The sequence below is a fragment of the Arvicanthis niloticus genome, chromosome 16 (genome assembly GCF_011762505.2).
Source record: "Arvicanthis niloticus isolate mArvNil1 chromosome 16, mArvNil1.pat.X, whole genome shotgun sequence".
Lineage (NCBI taxonomy): Eukaryota > Metazoa > Chordata > Mammalia > Rodentia > Muridae > Arvicanthis > Arvicanthis niloticus.
This window is the reverse complement of record NC_047673.1, coordinates 17,196,822-17,220,240: the sequence shown is the minus strand read 5'-3', so window position 1 is coordinate 17,220,240 and position 23,419 is coordinate 17,196,822. Positions and strand designations below refer to the sequence as shown.

The following is a 23,419-nucleotide window of genomic DNA, read 5'->3' as shown; positions in this document are numbered from 1 at the left end:
GTGCAGGAGTGGGGTAAGGTGGGAGTGGGCACAGGGGTGGAGTGGGGATGAACACAGCAGTGGGGTGAGGTGTGAGTGGGGTGGGAGTGGGGACAGGTGCGGCTGTGGGGTGGGAAGAGACGGTTTTCAATGGTTTAAGAGAACTTGCAGCTCTTACAGAGAGCCTGAGTTCTTTTCTCAGCATCCACACTAGGCAGTTGAGAACTGCTGAAGCCCCTGGCCTCCAACGTCATCATCTGCACTCACCGTCCCCGTCTGCACACCTATTAGCATGACTTTGTAGATGCTGATATGGTGTCATCAGAGACATAGAACGTGGAACAAATCAATCAGCGCAAAGAGCCTCCATTCCACAGCCCCAGCTTACAAGACCCATGTTTTATCATTTCAAACTGCGGTATAAGTGGAATCACAGAGCAACGGGATTTCTGATGGTTTTTCCTACTCAATATCACTAACTGAATGTTCATTGCATCATGTATAATAATGAATTACTCCATTTTTAAAATTTTCATTCAGCTGTAATCTTCTGCGGCATGCGTATACCAACTTCTTAAAACCACTGGCTGAAAGATATGTCTGCTTTTCTATTTGAGGGTTATTATGAACAAAGCTGCCACAAATATTCATGTGTAACCCTCAGCCTTAAATTCTCTGTGACAGGGCTGGAGAAGTGGTTAAGAGCACTGGCTGATCTTCCCAGAGGTCCTGAGTTCAATTCCCAGCAAACACATGGTGGCTTACAACCATCTGTAATGGGATCCGATGCCCTCTTCTGGTGTGTCTGAAGACAGTGTATTCATACTCATATGAATAAGTCTTAAAAAAATTCTCTGAGATAATGCACTTAGTGTGACTGCTGGGTCATGTGATAGTTACATGTCTAATTTTGTTTTGTTTTTTTAGATAGCTCAGACCATCTTCAGACATACATCTTTCTAGCTCCACCCCACCAAGTACTAAAAGTATCACTCTGCTGGTTTGAATGTTTGTTTATTTATTTATTAATATTGGAAAATAGAAAAGGGAGATTTACTCGATGTGACTACATTGGGAAGAGGACCAAAGCGATCCAGCAGCCACTGCCCTTAGTAGTCTTCTGGTCCTGAGTTGAGATTAAAATTTAAACAGAAGATCAAGGTGCTGTTCTGCCCACATTGTCTCCTCATGGTCTGGGTTTCAGTCTCATCCTGGAAGGCGGCCTGGCAAGTCCTTAGATCTTTGGACCTCTTTCTGGGAGACAAGCCTTTCCTCTGGCTGGTACTTTTCTTTCTTGGGGCATGATATTCTTGAAGAAATTCCCATTTCCCTGGGGTTTGTTGGTTCAGCAGTCTGATTATCCGATTGAGAGACAGAAGAATATTTCTACCCGGCCAGTTACAATTTCCTGGTTTCTTTCTTTTAATTTTTAAAAAAGACATTTCTTCTCTTTCTTTTCTCCTTTTTCCTTCCTTCCCCCCTCGCTCTCTCCTTCCCTTATGTGTGTGAGTGTTTTGTCTGCATGCATTTGTACGTGTCACATACATGCTATGTTCAAGGAAGCCAGAATGAGGCATCAGCTCCCTGTGACTCAGTTGTCAGCCCTCACATGGATTCTGGGAGCCAAACCCAGTCCTGTGCAAGAACAGGCTATGGTTTGCTTGCTTCTTTTGTTTTAAGATTTATTTACTGTATGTATATAAGTACATTGCCGCTGTCTTCAGACGCACCAGAAGAGGGCATCAGATCCCATTACAGATGGTTGTGAGCCACCATGTGGTTGCTGGAAATTGAACTCAGGACCTCTGGAAGAGCAGCCAGTCCTCTTAACCACTGAGCCATCTCTCCAGCCCCTGTCATTCTCATTGTAGTCATTCAAATACACGTGATATCTCGACAAAAAATTATTATCCTATCATTTTTCTTTACACAGAGTTTTTTGCTTTTATCTTCTCTACAAACATCCATGAAAATGTTTTATTGAGGTAATAAATTGCAGGTATATAATAACAATGATATTACTAAATTGAGATACATAATTGCACATAACATGATATTTAAAAGACATAAAGTAAATGGCATGAGTGAATCAAGAGGTCTGCTTTTATCAGCTTGGGGTGATGCTGCCCCCCCCCCCAGAGGGCCCCCTCCCATCAGGAAAACTACATAAAACTTTGAGCTGAAACAGAGGCTCTGCCCACACAGTCCAGCCAGTCTCCTGCCCAAGGTCCTCCTAGGAGTGCAGACCATGGTCTGGAGCACATACAATCTTGGGAACTCAAGGTCGCCTCTCTCTGTCCTGTGCCACGGTTAGCCACTCCATTATGGACACAGGGATGAGTCAGATACAGTCATTAACTCCCTCTCCTTCCCCATACCTTGTCATCTTCCTGTCTTCAATGATTTCTTGGCCCTCTTGCTATTGATTCACTGAGAATCAGGAACCATGTACTCTGACTACTCAGACTTTCTTACCTGTGCCTGGATCTCTGTTGTCAGAAGGATGACAACAGCCCTATGTTATCTCTGGAAACCCGGATGATCCAGTCGGAGGATGAGGTTACACCCGGCTGAGTATCCAACTCCAGTGCCCTCAGAATTGAGCCTTAGGTGTCAGCATAAATCTAGTTTCCTGGTGCTGAAATTTGCTAAGTGAAAGAGTTCAGTTGGACTGGGCTCAATTCTCCAATCACATACCACTTATTTTGAATACAGTTTCATCTGGAGCCATTTGCGCAATTATGATGAAATTTGAAGAAAAATTCCAAGTCCCTAGCAATTCACCTGAGTTTTCTTGAGAATCAGAATTTACCTGAGATTTAGGGGTTTTTTTTTTTTTTTTTGTTTTTGTTTTGTTTTTTTAAAATTAAACATGTATGCCACAATTGGGGAATTAGCTCTGGGTCTCCTGTCCTAGGCAAGTACCCTATGAGTAAGCTACACTTCCAGTCAAACAGAAGGGAGGCTTGTGTGAGAGCAGTTATATTTTGGCAAGTGTTTTAAAGTTGAGAACATAGCTATTTATATGTTATTCTTGTCTTGACCACAAAGCAACTATGAGACCATCAATGTACTTTTATAATAAGAATTACTTTAAAAATTCACATTTCCCCTCTAACCATAAAGAAATACCTTTGGGGCTAGAGCTAAAGCTCAGCAGTAAAGAGCACTTACTGCTGTTTCAGGGGACCCAAGTGCAGTTCCCCGCACCCACCTTAAAGCTCACACTCTCTCTAACTCCAGTTCCAGGAGACTCCATGTGTCTTCCGGCCTCCTAGGGCACACCATGCACACGGTGCACTTACATACATGTACACAAAACACTCATACACATGAAATGTAAATAGACACTTAAAAATCATACAGAAAACAATTTATGCTTATTAAGAAAAACTTAGAAAGTCCCCCCAAAATAAAGATTTAAAAATAAAACAAAGTAACTGATCATTAGAGCCATTGCCCAGATAGTTGATGTTAACATTTTTAGGTGATTTCTTGCAGAATGAAGGTTATTAAGCAACACTTTTTGCCTGTACTCAAAGGCTTAGAGGAAAGCAGACGCCTGAGCAAGTGGGAAGAGTTGCTGGTTTACGATCTAGTGCTATGCAGTTTGTTCTTGTTACTTATTTGTTTTGAACATCCTGTTACCTACCCCCACGATGGCCTGGAACCCACAGAGATCTGCCTGCCTCTGCCTCTGCCTCCTGAGTGTGGGATTAAAGGCGTGGGGCTGGTGTCCTTTTTACCTTGCACTGCATTAGGCCGTTTCCTTTTGCTATAAATGGATACACAAGTCCGAGCAATCAATGAATAGAGGTTTGTCCCTGGGTTTTATAGCTAATGGTGGCATTTGTGTTCAGCTCAGTGCAGGGCACCTGGGGCCACGAAGGCTCCATGTAAGATGCAGATTTTCAGACTCACAAAATAGCCTGTGGCCACTGGTCCAGAATGGATTCCCTCAGCCTGGTCAGCTTTTTTTTTTTTTTACAAAGAGCCATCATTTTTATGATTATTTATTGACTGGAGAGGGAGATGGGTACTGTGGGGTATATGTGGAAGTCTTCGAACATCTTGTGAGAATTGGTCTGTCTTTCCATCGTGGGTTCTGGAGCTTAACCCTGGGTTGTCATGCCCAGTGGTTAGTGCCTTTAATAGCTGAGCCACCTTGCTGCCCAAGTTCCCTAGTCAACTCCCAAAGGTCCATTTGGTCCCACCTCTTAGTACCTCATAATGAGAATTAAATCTTCTATGAGTTTTTCAGGGCCTACAAGAGTTGTTTCCTCTTAAAATTATGTGAGGATAAGTATTACTGTCTCCAAATACCCCTTTTGATTTTCTTACTGTCAGTGCTATGCCAAGAACCCTTGGGGTCAGTCGCTTGCCTTGTTGATGTCCAGGCATCTCCAGGAATAAGTAGTCCCAAGTTGATTCTCACTGATGGTGTGGACTGTGGCCTCCACATGAATTTACTAATAACCTTCCTTCCCTGTGTGCTCTCAGCACTGAGCATGTGAAGTATAATGGAATCTGAAAAGCCAAGTGAAATACAGTTCTAAAACACAGTCATGAGGTTAAAGGTAAGGAAGCTGCTTGGTTCTCTTGGTGAAGAAGCTGGCTGACCAGCTCCTCCCAGAAGCTGTCAGGGTCACAGGACTTGGCATCTTAGTGGTAGACGGCAGGTACCACGCTGACTGAAAGGCCCTCTGCAGGCAGGAATTCATAGGAAGGACTGACTTATTTCTGGGAACACTCAGTTTTAAGTTTTGATTAGCGTCAGATTTAACAGTGTAGCTATGTTTTCCAAAACTTAGCAGAAAACAATTCTGGTGCATATGTGTATCTGTGTGGACATGTGGGTGTGTATACATACACGTATCCTGTTTGTATTTTACATTTGATATCATGCATAAACTCCCAGGAGTTCACAAAAGTTTTATCTCCTTCCATCTGACTTTATTCCTGTACCTTACTGCAGTCTCCCTGTGTTATAAACAGAAATTTCCGATGTTTCTGCCACTTCCCTTTTTTTTTTTTTTTTTTTTTTTTACTCTGGAGACTCTGAAAATTTGAACTAAGAGACGGTGCTGGACTTGGGCTGGGATGGCTGACCTGTGATTCAGAGCTGATGGCTCAGATCATGACTGGTTGTGTGAGTCTGAGATTCAAATCCACATTCTTACCAGACAGGATCCCAGCATGAAAGGGAAGTGGACACTGCCCCACCCCTAACCAAGAAGACATTTGCAACTGGTCCCTGCTGGGAAGAGGAAAATTGGTTTTCTCCAAAGTTAGGTATATATCCACCACACTCCATGGTAGGAGCAGTCAGGCAACACAAATCAGACTTCATGATGTGTGTGTGTGCGCGCATGCTTGTGCATGTATGTGCCAGCATGCTTTTTTGTTAATGTTTTTGTTTTGTTTTTGCATGCTTATGCTTTTTTTTTTTTTTTTTTTTTTTTTTTTTTGGTTTTTCTAGACAGGATTTCTCTGTGTAGCTTTGGCTGTCCTGGAACTCACTTTGTAGACCAGGCTAGCCTCGAACTCAGAAATCCACCAGCCTCTGCCTCCCAAGTGCTGGGATTAAAGGCGTGCGCCACCAATGCCTGGCTATGCTTATGCTTTTTGTCTGAGAGAGGGAGAAAGAACATAACATTGGGTAGGTAGGGGTGTGGAAATTTCGAGGAGTGGGGGAGGGGAAGAGTGTGATCAAAGCAGGTTCTATGAAAACAATTGAAAAAACAAATATATAAAAGTAATTGAGCCCACTTGCAAGTTCATTTTCATGAGACTATGAACATAATGTGTGCAGGACTGTAAAATGAGACACCAAACATATGCCGTAAAGAGTGGAATTTCTTTCCAAAAATGGGAAGAAAAACTATATTCTTCCATCTGTCAAATGAGATGAACAATCCATTCTCTCCCTAAGGGTTTGCAAACAGCTGGCTCTTTGTAGAAGTTTCAGGGTGAACTGTAAAGGGTTTTTGTTGTTGTTTTGTTTTTCTAAACAGGTTTTCCCTGTGTATTTAGTCCTGGCTATTCTGGATCTACCCTGTAGCCCAGGTTGGTTTTGAACTGAGATCTGCCTGCTTCTGTTTGCCAAATGCTAGCATTTGGTATAAAGGTATGTGCCACCATGCCCAGCTCACAGCACGAAGATTTTAATGCAAGACACAACACTGACTTTTATTTGTTTTGTAGGATGGAACATAGGGCCCGGAGCATGTTGGGTAAATGCTTTGCTGCCAAGCTGCCCATGGAGCCTCTGACATCCTCAGCACTTAGTATGTACCCTAAAAGCACAAGCCCACTGGTGCCCATTAATGGTATAAGAAAGACAGGACTGTTCTGCAGAGACACAGAGAAGGAAAGTAACCAGTTCCTTGATTGTCCCATTAGTTAATGACATTAGTTAATGTCATTAGTTAATGACAGACTTGTCGCTTGATGTTGGAAGTCCGATTACTAAATGATCACCAGCTATGAGATTGTTTCTTGTTTCCTTATGATTGTGTCCTTCTTTGCTCAGGGACCCTCAGTGGCTCAAGAAGCCTGCACAAGCGACTGCAGAAGCCTTGGCTCAGCACTGGGGGACCCCATAGCTCCCCATCTCCCTGCTCTTTCCATTAAACTCTCTTTGCACCTGTGTGATGGTTTGAAAACAGTTAACAAGATGGGATTTGGGGTCACTATAGAAACAAACGACTGGGCCTGCCTGACTGTGAGAGACTTTCTAGGTTGGGTTAGTCTGAGGTGAGAAGACCAAGTCTAAACATGGGCTGTGGTCCCAGGCTGACCAGGAGAGAATGAACAAGAATAAGCATTCACCTTTCTCCGCTCTGACTATGGGTGCAGGGTCCCCTCATTTCCTGCTGACTGTCCTGCCAAAGGGATTGTGCTGCTTGAGAGCTGACCCTCTTCCTTACTTCCTTGAGATGCTTTCGTTAGGCTTTGTCTCACAACAACCAAAAAAGTAACTGATGTGCTCCCCACCGGGGCTGGTACACTAACACTTCATTTCTGAGCATTCTGTGTGTGTGTGTGTGTGTGTGTGTGTGTGTGTGTGTGTATGTGTGTGTGTGGTACTGTACTAGTGTGTGTGTGCATATAAGCACTTGTGTGTGGAAGCCACAGGTTAATGTCACTTGTTTTCCTCAATTACTTTGCACTTTTTTTTTTCCCCTTAAAGGTTCTCTTATTGAACATGGGGTTTACTGATCCAGCTAAACTGTATGGCCAGCAGGCCTCAGGGACCGTCCTGTCTCTGAATCCCCAGTGCTGGAATTATAGGCACCCAACTGTTGTGTCCAGTTTTACAAACTTGGGTCCTTGCCTTGCAAGCACTTTATCAATGGAGTCGTTGTCTCGGCTAGCATTTGATCATTTTTGGTCCCAAACCCTCCTTTTACCTTTACACTCATCATCTTTCAAGGTCTCTTCAAAGTCCTGTTTCCTAGTATCTGTAACCAGAGTTGCTCAGTCTTCCCCAGATCTCTCCCATTCTTTGTGTGCCTCTGTCTGTTATGCTAACTCTGTGTCACGCCGCAATGGGGTACCCCCAGGACTGTGTGTGACTTTCCATCTCAGAATTTTTATTTGTTATTTTAAAAAATTGTTTGTGAATTACTGTTTTGCCTGGCTTTATGTCTGTAAAGCTGTTGTATTCCCTGGGAGGGGCAGTTATAGACCTACAGCTGCTGTGTAGGTGCTTGGAATTGAACCCAGGTCCTCTGGAAGAGTAGCCAGTGCTTTTAACCACTAGGCCACCTCTCCAGTCCTAAAATTTGCTCAGGACCTGCATAGGCACTGTGACCTAACATGAACCCAGTACTTGAGAAGTTTAGACAGGGGATTCCCAGGGAAAGCTTGTTTGCTTAGACTAGCTGAACCAGCAAATTCAGGATTCAATGAGAGAGATATTCAAACAACCTCTGGTCTCCACACGCAAGCACTCTTGAATGCATGCATTCACACATTCTTGTGTGCCAACACACAGATGAACACACACATACAACCCTAAACACCACAGAATATATATCTTAAAAGCTAAATCTACCATTAAGGCCCCTCAGCTTGCCCAAAGGGGACCATGATTAAGAATTCGAAATAAATCGTTCACATTTCTATTTTTGTGTTATATATATATATGGCTTTGTGATGGTTTTTATTTTAATAGGAATTTTTCCTCCCTCCTTCCCTCCCTCCCTCCCTCCCTCCCTCCCTCCCTCCCTCCCTTCCTCCCTCTCTTTATCTCTTTCTCTGTCTGAACTGAACCTTGGGCTTTCCTAATGCTTGTTTAACATGTGCTGGATCATTGAAATCACACTCCCAAGCCAGCTATCTGCTTCCTTGGTCTGGGCATGTATAAGAATGTATGCATGCAGGTTGACCTGACTAACCCCTTAAATGATTCTAGTTCTCACCATGGTGAACAATGCTTCCATGAATATGCAGACACCCTTGTATTTATGTAGCCATGACTTCCTTTAGGATATCCCCGTCAACATCTTCTTGTAGGTGAAGTAGAAATACAATGACCAGAACTGGGGGGGGGGGGGCGTGGAATCTTGAATTCTGTCCTGAGCTCTTTGTAAAGCCTGTTACATGTCACTGTAGCTTAGGGGAAGAAGGCCAGACACTGACATCTGTGATAAGCTTTGTACCTGGGCTTCACTGTTGTACTGTTAATAGTCATCTCAACAAAAAATGGGGGCAATAATGGTTCCTGGAACTTGGTGTCATTGTAAGACATAATTGTATGTATGTATGCATGTATGTATACACACACACATATATATGTACATATATACATACACATATATATGTGTGTATATGTATATATATTGATACACACACACATATATATATATATATCTCAATTATCAGTAAGTGCCTAGAAAATAAGAAAACAGAATGTATTTGAAAAGGAAAATGATGATAATTGGTTCAAAAACTGAGCAGAATAATAGTAGTTCGAGCAATAGTGCAGTACTTTTTTTTGCACTCTGCTATTAAAACAAGTAACAGCTGCCTAGAAAAATGGCCACCGACTCCTGGAAGTATACTACATGGGCCCAAAGCAGTTTATCTCTGGACAAAACTCACCGTTTTGAAGAGGACCAAGCGAATTGACTTTGGCCTCATCAAGTGGCCCCAGCTGCAGCTCAATACCTTGATAACAGGAACCTCTGAGGTCAGAGACTAACACAGTTCCCTGGAGGGAACACTGGCTCACCGCTCCATGTCATTAGCCTCTCTGGGTCACCAGCCATTAGCTTTGAAGATAGAAAGTTCAGAACAAAACAGCTGGGTTACACGTGGGCTCCTTAGGATCCTTACCAGATGTCTTCAGTTTTCAGGGGATGTTTCTCTATTGGAAGATTCTAGGAGTAACTGAGTCCTGTATTCTGGAGCTGAGACCACTGACTAGCCGCAGGATCTTCGTCAGATTGTGGAACTTTATGCTGCTCTGATCCAATGAGGTGCCCGAAGTGGTTTTTGACGTCCTCCTCCCTACAGATGAGATTCAGGTCGTGGGTTTAGTGCAGTGAGACAAAGCAGATGCATAAAGTCAAGACAAGGAAAATATTTCAACATGAGTTTATCAAGAGACGCCAAATGCCCGAGAGGCTAGATACAAAAGCCGTTGGTCGTGTGATTTTTTTTTTTTCCCTCCTGTGAAATGTCCCATATATGTAGACTTGGTGGAGAGTAAATTAGTGATTACTCAAGGCTGGAAGGAGAAAGAAAGGATGGAAAGTGTCTGGAACTGTACAGTGGCTATAGGTGAATGAACAATATGTCAGGTGTCACCACATGTGCACTTGGTTAAAATGGTGTCATTTCTGGTATGTGTATTTTTTTTGAGACAGACAGACAGACAGACGACAGACAACAGCAAGTGAAGTTGAAGCCCTGCTCCAAGGTGCTTGTTAGAGGACGTGGAGGGGTTATCTGAGAAGCATGGGAAACCAGGATGCCAGAAGGGATTTCCGCGCAGAAATGATCATCTAGTCCCTGCTGGGGACGGAGGCAGCAGTACTGAGACTCCCAGTGACTATGACCGGTCCTCAGCTCCCATTCTTGCTCTCCCCCGGGGAGTAACGATTACCTCAACTGTACTTAGCCTCACTCAAAGCTCACCGATCTACAGCTTACAGTCCGTGAGAATCACTTCCTGTCACGGAGGCTCTCTGGAATATTGAAGGCGGAGTCCCCTGCCTTCCAGGAGGGCACATACAGGTTCCCACCTTGTCTGTGTTAGAAACTGAGGCCTTTGGCTTCTTCTCAGGCAGCTAATACAGTAGTGCTAAGAAAATACTTGTGGGTCCGTGACTGGGTGAGTCAGGCAGGCCCCAATGGAGCAGTTTTATCGGTTTTAATAGGAACCATACCATGAAATCTGATGCTCGACCGCACTGCTGCTAAGCTGTCATCCCAGCGGGATTTTTGGCCAGCACTCATTCAGCAAATTCGACCGGAGCTGATGGATTTTATTTAGATATTAGTCTCTATTTTACGGTAAAAATGACCATCTCATTAAAAAAAATTACGCAGCACCTTTGTGTAGGGAAGAAACCCTGCAAGAATTGACTCACTTGACCCAGATATAGAAACGGAGGCACTGAGCGGGTCACGGGTCACCAGCGGCCTAAGGGGTGGGAGTCGGCTTGGAGAAATGCTGCTTGAAGCCCAAGGCAGGGCAAGAGACCTCCACGAATAAAAATTGCAACGTGCAAAATTGACGTTGATGTTTATTTCAAGGGAAATGGCTGTCCCCCCACGTCGAGTCTTTTCCTTCCTCATTCAGAGCAAAATGTTCTAAAGCAAACGTCTTTTTCACACCTGAGCGAACGGGCGGCTTATTTTCGCTTTGGCTATCAAAATAGAAGAGGAAGCGCCTGCGGTTTCATCTGTGGAGCTTTCGGGGCGTGTGCTGCAGGCCGTCCTGCCTTCCGTCCTCACCTGGCTGCGGGCCTCGGCCCCCAGGTTATGCTACCAGGCTGCCTTTGCCTTGCACCGTACTTCCCAGCCGCGAATCCAGGCCTGGTCCTGCAGAACCTCCGGGGGCGAGTTTCTCGCTACTCCCTCGGAGACCTCCTAGGACCCACGTGGCTTACATCAGCACCCCCCCAGTGCCGCATCTCTCGGTGCTCCGTCCCTGGGCTGACAATTTTACGGTAAAATTGAGTCCACTACATTTAGGTCTCGGATGTTGTCTGCCTGGCTTTACTTATATGTAAATGTCAATTTCTCCACGAGGGAGGCCTGCGTTAGACCGGACAGACCTGCCCTCTATTGACTGGGGACCCAGAGCAAGTTACCTAATGTCTTGGAGTCTCGGTTTCCTCATCGGCACCGGCACCGGATTAATACCTAGGGGTTGCTGAGTGGCGGCAGGCCGAGGGCACAGGAGTTTCTGTCTGGTCACCCTAGGCTGAACCTATAGAATCCAGCTTCTCTTTCCCACTTCTCTCCGTGCTCCGAGAAGGGCCAGGCAAGCTGGGTCAGGGCGTTGGCGACCCTCTAAGCTCCGGAGGTGCACTGCAGACCACAGGGGGCGATGCGCTCCTCTCTCCACCCCTAAACTCAACGCCACCTCGCCCTCCGGGCAGCCGCGGCTTGGGCGGGCTGCACCGCTCGAAGAAGTAGGTTTGGGACATGACGGTCGAGTACCCTAGCACGGACACCTGCTGCAGCCGGGTTACATCCCACCAACCCCCTCCACCCCCACCACGCCACCCCCGCGGCTGTCCCCTCGAGGTCTCTACACCCCTCTCCTCCCCCCTGGAGGCCTGAGGAGCATTGTACTCACATCCGGGGCTGGGTTTTGCTTTAATGCGAAACGTAATTAACCCGGAAAAAAGAGTCAAGAGAGACGGCCTTGGAGGACAGCAGAGGCTAGGGGAGAAGCGTGCCGCAGGACAGGCGGGAGACGCAACCCCGAGGCGCAGAGCCCTGGGACCCGATGCGACCCTTGCTGCGCAGAGCGCGGTGAGTCGGGCGGAGAGGCGCACGGAGCAAGGGCCAGGGCGCAGCGGGCAGAGGGGAGCTGGGCTCCTGGGCTTGGTGGCGCCAGTCCGGGTGGCGGACTGCAACCGGAGGTGGCCCACAGGCCATCTCCCTAGCTCCCAGGAAAGCCTCAAATGCAGCCCCTCCTCCAGTGCACTAGCGCCTCCAGGGTGACCAAGGTCGCCACCGCCAGGGGTCGGGCTGTGGGGTGGGGCGTGTGGGGGCGGCGTCCTGCGGAGCTGCATATTCTCACGTTTGCAACGGGTGAAACTTCTCCGCCGTTCAAGCACAGGGGTTGTAGCCCCTCAAGGACTGCCCGGGCAGCGGGTAGGGGAGGAGCGCAGAGAACGAACATCCCAGGCAAGTCCCTTGGGCACGAGTTGGGTGCTGGAGCCTCTTCCTTCTCCTTCTCCTTCTTTTTATTTTTATTTTTTTAACTTGGCGGGCCTAGAATGCTACCCCGGGGAAACTCCTCCTTTCGTCTGCTCCCGCCATGGGCTTCTGGGATTCCTGGCAGTGGAGGTGACTTGGTGGAAAACGTAGGTCGGCGCCAGGTTAGGTAACCCTTTCGAGGGGAAGCTTGCCTTCTGTCCCCTTTAACGTCTGCGCTTCCCGGTTCTGTTCAGCCTTGGAGACTATGCCGTTAAAATTTAAAAAGAAAAGAAGAAAGAAGAGATGGGGCCAGGTCGTGTGGGAAGAAAAAACAGTGTCAGGGCATGACCAGGGCACCCTTGCTCACCTTCTGCCCTGGGTAGCCCTGCCCCGAGTCTTTCACCTTTAAGGTTGCCTTCCTTCATAAGCATCTTCCGTTCGTTTCTCCTTCTGTCCCCATTGGACTCAATGAAGAGTTTTTCAGAGGAGCATAAACACTAGAGGAGGCTCAGGGGAGACCGGACCAGCGTGGCTCCTAGGAGCGTTTTGCTTAGCAGTCTGGGCTAAAGTTTCAAAATTGTGCTAGTGTTCTTAAAGTCTTTGATTAGCAGTCCTCCCTCCCCACCCCCCTTTCTTTCTTTGTTGCCTCCCCCACCCCCCCACCACAGGAGGAGTACAAAGCTTTGAGTAACAACTAAGCCAGAGACTCGGGGAGAGTAGAAGTTTTTAATCTTCTACTTGGTTGCATCTAGTGACTTGTTAATAATAATAACTTGGTAATAAGAACCTACTAAGTTAGCAATGGGTGAGCAGCTGAACCCGGTCTTTAGGGGAGCTGTCAGACTAGTGAAGGACCCTGGCTATGCAGAGTGCCTAGACCATCAAGCTGGAGCCTCTGGTGTTTGGAGAAGCCAGAGGAGTGGTGTTTATTTATTTATTTATTTTTCATAATCAGCGGCGTGGCAGAGTTTAGCTTTCCTTTGGGTGCTGCCTGAGCCAGGGTTCTAGCAGGAGTAAAGTTTGTTGAGCAAATGAATGAAAGCCATCACTGAGAGGAAACAGAAGAACGGTGGGGCCTCAGGTTGGGTCACGGGACTTTTCTCTAGCTGTTGTCTTTAGACTGATGAGTCCTTTGGCTGTCTCTGCAGACTTTTTTTTTTTACAGATTCCCGGTACCTTAGTGGAGTTTTAGCTGGCTTACACGGGAGCCTTGCCCACCTCAGAGCTGGTGAATTTCTAAGAGATCGATTTGGGAACTGCCTGCTTGTTTGGTGGACAGTGATGGCACACCCTTCTCTTCCCTTACATTAGTGCATGCTGCTTCTCCCTTGTGGGAAAGGAAGTAGGGCCTGCAACCTCCCTCATGTCATCGCAGTGAGCTGAACTCAGATCTCTTCAGATTGGGGTTTTATTGGGGGACACAATCAAACTGGAACACACACAGGGTTTGGTTGTTGGCTGCTGCTGAAGTGAATCTGCAAATGCGGGAAAGGGGCCGCAGAGTGTATCTCAGTGATAGAGAGCTTGCCTTGGAAGTCCCCTCACACCACCCCCCTGCCTTCCAGCCTCAGAGGGGGTGAGGGAGGGAGACAAGTGTTAGCTGGTCTGTCAAACCCCAGGAGAGCAGAACTGCCTTCCTCCCAGGTGTTTGCTGCATGTGCTAGAACACCAGACAGACCAAGTAGCAAGAGCATGGCCATGTGCGGATCCAGATGATACCTCTTTGATTTCTTGTCCTGATACAGGTGCACATCTAGGCAATGTCCCTGTTGCAGGCTGGATGACTCAGATTGAACCGGATGTAGACCACTGTGGGTTTTTTTGGGGTCTCAGAAAGCAAGTCTTTATTCTGTCCCCTCCAGGGGCTTGGTTTGCTAGGACTTAGCACTGCCCCTGTGAGGTCTCTCCCCCAGGAACAGTTTGGGCAGTCTTACTTTCACTTTCTTGTCTGTCTTGGTTAAGCTGGATAGGACTCAGCAATCTAATCTGCTAGGCTTTGGAAAGGAAGGAAGCAGAACAAACATTACAGTGTGAGAGGCTGTGGGGAGAGAAAAGCCTCTGCCTTGCCCAGCAGAAGCCCATCACCAAGAGAAAGGATTGGCTAGAGTGGAAAGAAAGATGGACACCATCCTTTGGGGGATTGTGTTTGCAAGACCTTTGATCCAAATCTTAGTTTCCAGAATCTCTCAAAAACCATGCTTTCCCACCCAACACACAAGTTTAAGCAATCCCTTCTGCCTGGTTTCTTTACTGGATAGCCATTAAGAATTTCCAACACATTATTTAATCCTCAGAGTGACTGTCTCTATTGCAAATGAGGAAACAGGTCCAGGAGAGTCCAGCAGTTTGTCCATGTTTGGACCCAGGTTCTCTTCACTCTAAACCTTTAAAGCTTCCTGTGCCAGGAGGATGGGTGACAGAAGCCAGCTTATTCTTTTTTGTGGTCATAGATCTCTCTCTCTCTCTCTCTCTCTCTCTCTCTCTCTCTCTCTCTCTCTCTCTGCCTCTCTGCCTCTCTGCCTCTCTGCAAAAGTTTGAATATACAGATATTGATCCTTGTCACCTGCTTATCTAAGCCTTGCCACACCCAGCCCTCCCTTCTTCCCTAGAGACAGGGTTTAAACAGACACACATAGGCCATGGTGTACACTTTGCAGAAGGGCAGCCGAGAGGAAACGTAATGGTGTTTCCTTCTCATTTGCAGTCCCTAAGCAGCTGCCAGGAGGAAGCCCCCACAGTGAGCCTGTTGCTTAGTGTCTCCTGAGTGAGGGGGCTTTCAGGTTCTGAGCACTGTAGAGCTCAGCTTCTCCGGCTATTTATATCCCAGATGTGGCCGCCTGCCTGCCCGCCCGCTCAAGGACCTTTCTGGGAAGGTGATCTGATGAGCCTTTATTTCTTGCCCATTGCGGCCCCTCCGACTGCATTTTCTCCTAATGTAGATGAGAGGCGAGGTCCAGAAGGTTTAAAATAGCACATTGGTGTTGTCTTTTGTCTTCCTGCCAGTGTTATTTTCCTTTAAAATTTTCTCCCTGTCTAGCCTATGTATCTTCCTCCTCCCCCAAATCCTGGGATTCAGAGGAGGTCAGGCGGTGTGAGGGTCAAAGTGGCAGAACTCTTTCTGAACCTTCCCATTCCTGAAGATGTTTGCATTCCTCACCCCAGGCTTCCTCTGGGGACACAGGACCCGGTCGGTACATTCCCTTCTCTTCAGTGTGACTCCTCCTCCATCCACAGTTTGGAATTTGCTCTAGTGACCACTGTAAAATGTGAGGATACTGTAGTTGGATTCTGGAATCTCATGCCTGGGCATTTCCCAGGCTCTGCTCTGTGGCCGGGCTAAGGGATGATCTCTGGAGTGACTGTGCTGTGTGCTCCTTTCCCAGGGCTGTTAGCCTTGTTGAGGCTTTGCAGATCTGTGAGCACACTGCATGCAAAGTAGGCGTGAACTCGGCTGCTGCTCTTACCTCCACACCCAGGTCCCCTCCACACCCAGGTCCTGTCTGAGACCTCTGATGTCATTTCCTATACACTTTCTTCTTATGAGTTTAGCAGATCCAGGTCAGAGTCTTCACTCCTGTGGCTGGGGCTGTCTCTCCAGATCTTCTGCTCTTGAAGGGCAACAAGGGAAGACAAATCCAGAGCTACCACCTAAGCTTTTACTAGGTGATAATTCTAGAAAGTTTCTGTCTTATTAACCTAGACTAATGTGAAAGAAATCTTTAAATATGAACAAAAAAGAATCTTAAAAATACTTTTCTTACTAGAACATTTTAAGTGTGTGTGTGTGTGTGTGTGTGTGTGTGTGTGTGTGTGTGTATACTTGCCCAAGTAGGGCAGAGAGGCTGTTGATCCCCTGTATCTGGAGTTATATATGGTTGTGAGCTACCCTATGTGAGTGCTAAGAATCACACTCTGGTCTTTTGAAAGAGCAGCAAACACTTTTAACTGCTGAGCCATCTCTCTAGCCCCAAATAAATCATTCTGAACTGGGATTATATTATATTATTTTTGTAGATTTATTTTGTAAAATGGCAATACCATTGTTACTACTTTCTCTCTACTGACCCCACACACATCAGAATAGTCCAGCAAATGAATCTTTCTTATTGCAAACCACATGAACTACCTCAGGAATCAAGGAGCTGATACAGGCAAATGCCAGTATTTCCTCCCTTGTTGTGGGGGATGCTATCTATGTACATGCTAGGTAAGTGTTCTACGGCCGAGCTACACTCTGACCCAAACTACAACTTTTTTTTAATTGTTGTTGAGAATTTTATTCATGCATATGTGTTTTGTTTTGATCAAATCCATTTCCTGTTCCCTTCCCTTTGATTCTTCCAGTCTCTCCTAACTTTGTTACACTACTTCTCTGACCCCAGTGCCCCCCTTCTCCCAACTGAATTTACTTCATGTTGCCTGCTGCATGTCCATGAATGCAGAACCCTCTACTGGTACATGGGCTAGCCTTAAAGTTATCACTATTCCTGTAGAATTCATGCCACGGTTATACCAGTGGGCAAGTCTTAGCAGGCCAGTCTCTATGTAGCGAGTAGGGTTCACACTGAGTAAGATTGTCGGTGACTTTTCTAGCATCAATAGAACCTTTTGGGCACTATGAAGGTTAGCCGTGGGGATGAAGCTTGCAGGTCAGTGCCAGCTTTATTTCCCCATATTCTATGATTCAGATCCATGGTCTTTTTTTAGCGATAGGATTGAACCATCAAGTTCTGGAGTACGACAAAGGACATTAGCAATGGCTTGTGATGTTTAAAGGCCTATAGGAACCTCATTGACCAACAAGTCAAAAAGTGGTAACCTACACTTGACATTACATTTTTTTTATTTATTTATTTTTTGCTACGCTATGGTGTCTGAGAGAGGCATTATCTTTCTGTTATAGGGAAGTTCCTTTTAAACTCCCACCCACCCCCGTGTGGTGGTGCATACATGTGTATCTTAGGAAACGTCTTTAGTCCTGGCCAACTGCACCTTGCATCCTCTAATAACTCTATAGTTTGTTTTTTTCCCCTCCCCCCCCCCCCCAAAGTCTCATGTAGCCCAGGCTGGCCTCAAACTCAATATATTATAGTAGAGGATGACTTTGAATTTCTGATCGTCCTGCCTCCACGTCCTGAGTGCTGGGATTACAGGTGCTCCTTCCTGCCCAGTTCCTGCAGTGGTAGGGTTGAGTGGCAGGCAGGCGCTCGACCAACCGAGCAAAGTCTCTAGTTCTCTATAAAAATGTATTTAGAACGTTGAATTGTCTGTCCACCTTTAAAAAAAGAAAACAAACTGTTCAGCTGAATATTTAATAAAAGAGGTTTAGATTTGTTTATTTATGTCTATGAATGTTTTTGCTTGTGTGCCTGTGGGATTCTCTGGAACTAAGGTTATGCATGATTGTGAGTGGCCATGTGTCTAAGTTAGGGTTTCTATTGTTGGGAAGAAACATCATGACCATGGCAACTCTGATATGGGAAGCCATTTCATTGAGGCTGGCTTACAGTTTCAGAGGTTGAACATGGCGGGACATGGCAGTGTGCAGGCAGACATGGTGCTGGAGAAGGAGCTGAGATCTTGGTCTACAGGAAGCAGGAGTCTGTGAGCCACACTGGCCATAGCTTGAACATATGAGACCTCAAAACCTGCCCCAACAGTGACACACTTTGTTCAACAAGGCCACACTTAATAGTGTCACTTCCTATGGGACAAGCATTCAAACCCACAAGTCCATGGGGCCATTCCTATTCAAACCACCATACCATGTCAGTGCTGGTAACTAAGTCATCTGAAAGAAGAACATGTGTTCTTCACCGATGAGCAATCTTTCCAGCCCATTTATTTGATTTTAAAATTAATTAACTTGTTAGTCAGGTTGGCCCCAAACTCCTGCACCAGTCCTCAGTTTCCCTAGTAGATAAGACTGCAGGTATATATCATTATGCCTGGGTAGTTTTTACTTTATTACATTTTTGTTTTTTTGAGGCAAGGGCTCCTGTAGCCCAGGCTGGCCTCAAGCATACTATGTAGCTGAGGATGACCTTGGTCTTCCAGCTTCTACCTCCAAGTTCTGGGATGATAGGCGTCAGTGGTAGTCATTGATTTTATTATGTTATTGTCATTGTAGTGTGTGCGCGTGTGCGCGCGCGTGCGTGCGTGCGCGCATACACACATGCATACACACGCATGCATACGCACGCATGCCCACTTATATAGATGCATGTGGGTGCCTGTATGGAGGTTAGAGGACAATCTCAGGCACCGGCATTCTTCAGGTGTCTTCCATCCTTTCATCTTGTGTTTGAGACAGGGTCTCTCTGCCTAGAACTTAGCAAAATATGCCAGGCCAGCTGATCAGTGAGTGTATGGGCATCCCCCTGTCTCCACCTCATTCAAGTTGTGATTTCAAGTGAGTAGCTCCACACCCGAATTTTTATCTGGTTCTCATAACAACAACAACAACAGCAGCAGCAGCAGCAGCAGCAGCAGCAGCAGCAGCAGCAGCAGCAGCAGCAACAACAACAGGCTATCGGAAAGAACTGTCATTTTTTTCCTTGTTAAAACTTAGGAAAGGGCTGGGGAGATTTTTATGTGGCTCTTGAATTCAAGTACTCAACACTTGGTAGACAAGCACCGTTAAGCACTAAGCCATTTCCTCAACTTTACCCACTTATCAACTCCACCCCCATATTTCATGTGTGTGTATGTTGAATGTGTGTTACATGTGTATAAGTTATGGGTGTGTGTTACGTGTGTGTATTGGGTGTGTATGCATTGAATGTGTGTGTGTTGCATGTGTCATGGGTGTGTATATGTGTGTTTTTTTGTGCGTGTGTTGCATATGTGTGTTGCATGGATCATGTGTGTGTTGTGTGTGTGTTGCATGTGTGTGTATTGGGTGTGTGTGTGTGTTGTGTGTATTGAATGTGTGTGTGTGTTGTATGTGTGTATATTGGGTATGTGTGTTGCATGGATCGTGTGTGTATATGTGTGTTGGGTGTGTGTGTGTTGCATTTTGTGTGTATTGGGTGTGTGTTGCATGGATCATGTGTGTGTTGTGTGTGTTTCATATGTGTGTGTATTGAATGTGTATGTGTGTAGCCAAGCAGTGGTGGCGCACGCCTTTAATCCCAGCACTTGGGAGGCAGAGGCAGGTGGATTTCTGAGTTCGAGGCCAGCCTGGTCTACAGAGTGAATTCCAGGACAGCCAGGGCTACACAGAGAAACCCTGTCTCGAAAAACAAACAAACAAACAAAAAGAATGTGTGTGTGTTTGCTCTATGTGTGTATATTGGGTATGTGTGTTGCATGGATCGTGTGTGTGTGTGTGTGTGTGTGTGTGTGTGTATGTGTTTCTTTTTTTTGTTTGTTTGTTTTTTCGAGACAGGGTTATGTATGTTTCATGTGTGTGTGTTTCATGTGTGTGTTGCATGGATCGTGCGTGTGTATGTGTGTTGGGTGCGTGTGTGTGTGTGTTGCATGGATTGTATGTGTGTTGTGTGTGTTGCATGTGTGTGTATTGAATGTGTGTGTTGCACATGTGTATGTGTGTGTGTGTGTAGACCAGAGGTCTACCTGAATGTTGTTTCTCGGATGTTATACATTTCAGATTTTTATCTGTTTTGTTGTTGTTTGCGGTGTGTGTTTATTTTTACGTTTTGTTACTTGTATGTTTGTCTGGGTACCAGAAGTTCAATGGATTTCTTCCCTATTGTCCTCTACCTTCCCCCTGCCCCTCAGGAGCCCGGAGCTCTCTGTTTCAGCTAAGCTGGCTGGCCAGCAAGTCCCCAATATATGCTTGTCTATCCTCAACCCCAGGGCTTGGGTTGTAGATGTAAACTTCCATACAAGTTGTACATCAGTGCTGGGGGCCAAATCTGGTTCTCATACTTACATAGCAAATGCTCTACCCTCTGAGCCATCTCCCTAGCTCTACCCACTGGGCCATCTCCCCAGCTCTACCCACTGGGCCATCTCCTCAGCTCTACCCACTGAGCCATCTCCTCAGCTCTACCCACTGAGCCATCTCCACAACTCTACCCTCTGAGCCATCTCCACAACTTCACCCTCTGAGCCATCTCCTCAGCTCTACCCTCTGAGCAATCTCCCCAGTTCTACCCACTGAGTCATCTCCCCAGTTCTACCCACTGGGCCATCTCCACAACTCTACCCTCTGAGCCATCTCCTCAGCTCTACCCACTGAGCAATCTCTAGAGCTCAACCCACTAAGCTATGTCCCTAGTTCCAGCTTCCATTTTGAGACTGTGTCTCTTATAGGGACCTGCAGCTCACTAACTAGGTAGGTTGGCTGGGCAGGGAGCTGGGACATGCCTGTACCTCTTCACCATTGCCGGGACTAGAGGCTCACACCACTACACCCCACATTTTAAGGTTAGGAGATTGAGTTCATATGCTTGCATCCTAAGGACTGTACTGTCTGAGCCATTTCCCCAGCCCACTACCCGAGTTTTAACAAGAAAAAGCCATTGTGTTTATGGTGCCTTTTTATTGTTTTTTGCTGCTTTGAGTCCAGCCCAGTTTGTCCTGGACCTCATAGCAATCCTCCTGTCTTAACTGCTCAGTCATGAGCCACCACACCTGAATTCCCTAGGGGCTCTTATGAGGCTTCCCAGTTCCTCTCTACAGAACAGTGGTCAGGTATGGGTCAGATACTGTAGCAAAAGCATAGGCCTTAGTACTTGGTTAGACTTGAGGACGTGGACCCTCTTAAGATGACTACAGAACAAACCAGCTGGGGAAGAACGAGCCTCCAAGAGTCCTTGGCAGTAGGAAACAAGAAACCTAAAGGGTGGAGGGAGCCTAGCCTTGCAGCAGGTGTCTGTCTGGCTTGGGTGATTAAGATACTGATTTATTAGACATGGGAAAGCTTCAAGAGAGCTGCTTGTTAGCCGAGGTTGCCTTTCTGCACTACAGAGGATGAAGAAGCTCAAATCTTGCTGCTGGGAGTATTCGTGGGATTACCCAGCTTTCTCCACTAAATAAATTAGCACATATTTATTATAGAACATATAGACAACTGTATACAAGACTGTATACACACATGTGCGCACACACACATACAGACACATACGTGCACACACACATGAGCGCACACATGCACACACCCACACATATAGACACACACATGTACATGTACATACACACATGTATGTGCATGCGCGCACACACACACACACACACACACACACACACACACACACTACCCTGGAAGAAATTACTTGAAGGCAGTGTTTTTTAAAAAAAAACAGTTTTTCAATATCTTTAATACACTTCAGTGTATTAGATTTCAGTGTCTCTGAATTGAATTATTTATTACTTGATCATTGGGCTGTTTGGATCATTTTCAACTATTTTGCTACAACTTTGAATGCAGTTTTCATCTTTCTGCTTCTGTCTGTTTATTTGGATAGAATCCTAAAACTAGAAATACTGGGTCAAAGAGCAGGAACATTTTTAGCTGTCTTGTTACATACTGCCAAAATGCTTTTCAGAAAGGTCCCAGGTGTATAAAACTCCTAGGACGTCCTACCCCACCCGCCCAAGGGTGTGACATCTGTTTTGAGCTCAGTCTTCTGTAAGCTCAGCCTTCCTGGTGCCTTTGTCTACCCTCCAGGGTGTGGTCTGCTTTCTTAAGGCTCTGTTGCATCTGTCTCTATTAGGATACAGGCCTATTAAAGTTCACAATTTCTGGGTTTGCATATCTAGTGGTTGAAGAAATATTTTGGGGTAGGAGCCTCTGGGGGCCTCTCATTACATGGTACAATGGGCAGCCCTGGACTATCATAAGTGTTTCTCACTGCCTAGCAAATCCTGGTCAGGGATTCCAGTTAAATGGCCAGTTAGCCTGCTTCCTGCTGCTGGTTACCCCAGGCAACCCCGGACAACTCACTTTCTCTAAGTTTCACTTAAAACATTTTTTTAATTTGAATTTTTTTTTTTTTAATTTAAGGTCTCACTATGTAGCCCTTGCTGGCCAGTAATAAACAACATAGCCCAGACTGGCCTTGAACTCACAGAAATCTGCCTGGTTCTATCTCCCAACTCCTCGGATTAAAGGCATATGCCATTTTTCATGATTATGAAATATATGACTTATTTTCATTTATAGCAATGCTTAGAACTTAAATTCTACCCAGGACATCTGGATCATCATGACATTCCCTGCTTAGGGAGGAGACCTGCTGCTCTGTAGGCTGAGACAGGAGGATAGCTGGGGGTTGAGGGGTTGGGAGGGTGGAAGTGAGTGGAGATTGGTCAAAGGTTTAAAATACATAAAATAAGAAACAAATCTGAGCACACATATAGACACACATGTGTGCACGTGCGTGTGCGAGTACACACACACACACACACACACACACACACACACACACGTGTAATTCACCCTCACCAGTCACCATTATACATTTGAAACTAGCAACAGTTCTCAAGTAGTGAGTACTTCAGCGCATGGAAGATCAACATGGTGTAGGCCCATGTCATGCAGGCCTTCAATCCCAACAGAGGCAGGGGAATCTCAGTGAATTACATAACAGTATGCTTTTCATTCAGCCCAGCCAAGTCTACACAGTGAGACCCTCTCTGAAAAAAAAAGGTCTAATGATGGTAAGGTGAATTGATTATCAGTTGCAATGAAGATGTTTAGAGAGTAATTGTATAACAGGTCTCAATAATGCTAAATAATCACATAGCCTGTGTTCTAGTCACATTACCCTTTAAAAAAAAGATCTATTTGCTTTTACTTTGTGTACATTAACGTGTGTTTTGTCTGCATGTATGTATGCACTGTGCAGTGCCTGGTGCCCAGATAATTGGGAACTGCCCTGTCAGTGTTGGAAAGCAAGAACAGCAAGCGCTCTTGACCGGGGACCATTTCTCTACTCCCCATATTATTATCTTTAACACATGCTCTTTTCCATGTCAAAAACCAGAAACACACACACACACACACACACACACACACACACACACATATATGGAAAATATAAACCAGAAATAAAATTTTGGTATTATTTATAATAGCGGAAAT

General features: G+C 45.8%; 1 protein-coding gene and 1 long non-coding RNA gene across 6 annotated transcripts in view; both read left to right on the top strand.

The window, feature by feature from the left end:
• The window catches only part of LOC143434660 (uncharacterized), a 30,965-nt gene extending 22,808 nt beyond the window's left edge, over positions 1–8,157 (top strand). For 2 of the 3 annotated variants that reach the window (XR_013104307.1, XR_013104306.1), the window contains one exon: positions 182–1,992. This is a non-coding gene — a long non-coding RNA (uncharacterized LOC143434660). Of the gene's footprint in view, positions 1–181; positions 6,267–6,511 lie in introns of those variants that run through there. The other variant, XR_013104308.1, reaches the window with a different exon arrangement.
• Positions 8,158–11,828: 3,671 nt separating this feature from the next.
• Positions 11,829–23,419, top strand: part of Plekha2 (pleckstrin homology domain containing A2) — a 59,962-nt gene continuing 48,371 nt past the window's right edge. The window contains exon 1 of one of the 3 annotated variants that reach the window (XM_076913923.1): positions 11,829–11,976. The gene's annotated coding sequence lies outside the window, so the exon portion shown is untranslated. Of the gene's footprint in view, positions 12,355–23,419 lie in introns of all 3 variants that reach the window. The other 2 variants (XM_034520655.2, XM_076913922.1) reach the window with 2 other exon arrangements.